Consider the following 2,500-nt stretch of genomic DNA (forward strand, 5'->3'; position numbering starts at 1 on the left):
AATTACTAATCATGGAGCACAAAAAAAGCCTACAGCACCTGGTATTCCCAGGCAGTCTCCCATCCAGGTACTAACTAGGCCCGACCCTGCTTAGCTTCCGAGATCGGGCGCATTCAGTGTGGTGTGGCCGTAGGCTCTGGGCCTAGTGAGTTTGTACTTTTAAGCATCTAGTCGGCTAGACCTTGCAGTTTTGAAAGGCAATTGTGAAATGGCTCACTTCCTGAACTTGGAGCACAAAAAAGCCTACAGCACCTGGTATTCCCAGGTGGTCTCCCATCCAGGTACTAACTAGGCCCGACACTGCTTAGCTTCCGAGATCAGACGAGATCGGGCGCAATCAGTGTGGTGTGGCCGTAGGCTCTGGGCCTAGTGAGTTTTGTACTTTTAAGCATCTAGTCAGCTAGACCTTGCAGTTTTGAAAGGCAATTGAGAAATGGCTCACTTCCTGAACTTGGAGCACAAAAAAGCCTACAGCACCTGGTATTCCCAGGCGGTCTCCCATCCAGGTACTAACGAGGCCCGACACTGCTTAGCTTCCAAGATCAGACGAGATCGGGCGCATTCAGTGTGGTGTGGCCGTAGGCTCTGGTTCTTGTGAGTTTTGTACTTTTAAGCATCTAGTCGGCTAGACCTTGCAGTTTTGAAAGGCAATTGAGAAATGGCTCACTTCCTGAACTTGGAGCACAAAAAAGCCTACAGCACCTGGTATTCCCAGGTGGTCTCCCATCCAGGTACTAACTAGGCCCGACACTGCTTAGCTTCCGAGATCAGACGAGATCGGGCGCAATCAGTGTGGTGTGGCCGTAGGCTCTGGGCCTAGTGAGTTTTGTACTTTTAAGCATCTAGTCAGCTAGACCTTGCAGTTTTGAAAGGCAATTGAGAAATGGCTCACTTCCTGAACTTGGAGCACAAAAAAGCCTACAGCACCTGGTATTCCCAGGCGGTCTCCCATCCAGGTACTAACGAGGCCCGACACTGCTTAGCTTCCGAGATCAGACGAGATCGGGCGCATTCAGTGTGCTGTGGCCGTAGGCTCTGGTTCTTGTGAGTTTTGTACTTTTAAGCATCTAGTCGGCTAGACCTTGCAGTTTTGAAAGGCAATTGAGAAATGGCTCACTTCCTGAACTTGGAGTACAAAAAAGCCTACAGCACCTGGTATTCCCAGGCGGTCTTCCATCCAGGTACTAACTAGGCCCGACACTGCTTAGCTTCTGAGATCAGACGAGATCAGGCACATTCAGTGTGGTGTGGCCGTAGGCTCTGGGCCTAGTGAGTTTTGTACTTTTAAGCATCTAGTCGGCTAGACCTTGCAGTTTTAAAAGGCAATTGAGAAAGGGCTCACTTCCTGAACTTGGAGCACAAAAAAGCCTACAGCACCTGGTATTCCCAGGCGGTCTCCCATCCAGGTACTAACTAGGCCTGACACTGCTTAACTTCCGAGATCAGTCGAGATCGGGTGCATTCAGTGTGGTGTGGCCGTAGGCTCTAGGAATGCTAAGAATATTACTCTTATGCATTTGCATTTAGTAAGCTAAGCCATGCAGCCACTTGCAACATGATACCACGCTCATCGCTCGATCAGGCTCGATCAGGCGAGATATATAAGACTGGTGGGCCCATTCAGGACTCCTATGTCTGGTAGGATAACTTTAATTCATCCATCCTGTGTCTGTTGCAGGGAGGTGGAGAGAACAATCAACACAATAATGGTTTTCTTTCATGCCTCTTGAAGGACTCAATATTCTCTGTACTGCATTACATGTGAAAGTTGATTTATTACCCATGAACACACTACCTGTATGCTAATTCTATGTAAAAAGGTAGCTCCAGCCCTCATGATGTTGTCCAACATTTCCGCTATAAAACGGGATACAATTATTTTGGAAACATACCAAATTTGAAAAATAATTGAGAAGTTGCGCAATTACTAATCATGGAGCACAAAAAAAGCCTACAGCACCTGGTATTCCCAGGCAGTCTCCCATCCAGGTACTAACTAGGCCCGACCCTGCTTAGCTTCCGAGATCGGGCGCATTCAGTGTGGTGTGGCCGTAGGCTCTGGGCCTAGTGAGTTTGTACTTTTAAGCATCTAGTCGGCTAGACCTTGCAGTTTTGAAAGGCAATTGTGAAATGGCTCACTTCCTGAACTTGGAGCACAAAAAAGCCTACAGCACCTGGTATTCCCAGGTGGTCTCCCATCCAGGTACTAACTAGGCCCGACACTGCTTAGCTTCCGAGATCAGACGAGATCGGGCGCAATCAGTGTGGTGTGGCCGTAGGCTCTGGGCCTAGTGAGTTTTGTACTTTTAAGCATCTAGTCAGCTAGACCTTGCAGTTTTGAAAGGCAATTGAGAAATGGCTCACTTCCTGAACTTGGAGCACAAAAAAGCCTACAGCACCTGGTATTCCCAGGCGGTCTCCCATCCAGGTACTAACGAGGCCCGACACTGCTTAGCTTCCAAGATCAGACGAGATCGGGCGCATTCAGTGTGGTGTGGCC

At 48.7% G+C, this 2,500-nt stretch overlaps 8 non-coding genes and 2 pseudogenes across 8 annotated transcripts in view; all 10 read right to left on the reverse strand.

Moving 5' to 3' along the window:
- Positions 1-26: 26 nt before the first annotated feature.
- On the reverse strand, positions 27-135 carry LOC138457386 (5S ribosomal RNA; annotated as a pseudogene).
- Positions 136-240: 105 nt separating this feature from the next.
- Positions 241-359, reverse strand: LOC138460814 (5S ribosomal RNA). The gene has a single exon (XR_011263477.1). It is a non-coding gene; the product is annotated as a 5S ribosomal RNA (ribosomal RNA).
- A 106-nt stretch (positions 360-465) lies between these two features.
- On the reverse strand, positions 466-584 carry LOC138464830 (5S ribosomal RNA). Its single transcript, XR_011267406.1, has one exon. It is a non-coding gene; the product is annotated as a 5S ribosomal RNA (ribosomal RNA).
- A 106-nt stretch (positions 585-690) lies between these two features.
- LOC138460816 (5S ribosomal RNA) lies at positions 691-809 on the reverse strand. The gene has a single exon (XR_011263479.1). It is a non-coding gene; the product is annotated as a 5S ribosomal RNA (ribosomal RNA).
- Positions 810-915: 106 nt separating this feature from the next.
- LOC138454184 (5S ribosomal RNA) lies at positions 916-1,034 on the reverse strand. The gene has a single exon (XR_011260872.1). It is a non-coding gene; the product is annotated as a 5S ribosomal RNA (ribosomal RNA).
- A 106-nt stretch (positions 1,035-1,140) lies between these two features.
- On the reverse strand, positions 1,141-1,259 carry LOC138464483 (5S ribosomal RNA). The gene has a single exon (XR_011267063.1). It is a non-coding gene; the product is annotated as a 5S ribosomal RNA (ribosomal RNA).
- A 106-nt stretch (positions 1,260-1,365) lies between these two features.
- On the reverse strand, positions 1,366-1,484 carry LOC138464101 (5S ribosomal RNA). Its single transcript, XR_011266682.1, has one exon. It is a non-coding gene; the product is annotated as a 5S ribosomal RNA (ribosomal RNA).
- A 464-nt stretch (positions 1,485-1,948) lies between these two features.
- Positions 1,949-2,057, reverse strand: LOC138457387 (5S ribosomal RNA; annotated as a pseudogene).
- Positions 2,058-2,162: 105 nt separating this feature from the next.
- Positions 2,163-2,281, reverse strand: LOC138460817 (5S ribosomal RNA). The gene has a single exon (XR_011263480.1). It is a non-coding gene; the product is annotated as a 5S ribosomal RNA (ribosomal RNA).
- Positions 2,282-2,387: 106 nt separating this feature from the next.
- Positions 2,388-2,500, reverse strand: part of LOC138464831 (5S ribosomal RNA) — a 119-nt gene continuing 6 nt past the window's right edge. Inside the window, exon 1 of the ribosomal RNA XR_011267407.1 lies at positions 2,388-2,500. This exon is cut by the window's right edge and continues 6 nt beyond it. This is a non-coding gene — a ribosomal RNA (5S ribosomal RNA).

Source organism: Ambystoma mexicanum, chromosome 4p, assembly GCF_040938575.1.
Source record: "Ambystoma mexicanum isolate Mex_15411 chromosome 4p, UKY_AmexF1_1, whole genome shotgun sequence".
Classification (NCBI taxonomy): domain Eukaryota; kingdom Metazoa; phylum Chordata; class Amphibia; order Caudata; family Ambystomatidae; genus Ambystoma; species Ambystoma mexicanum.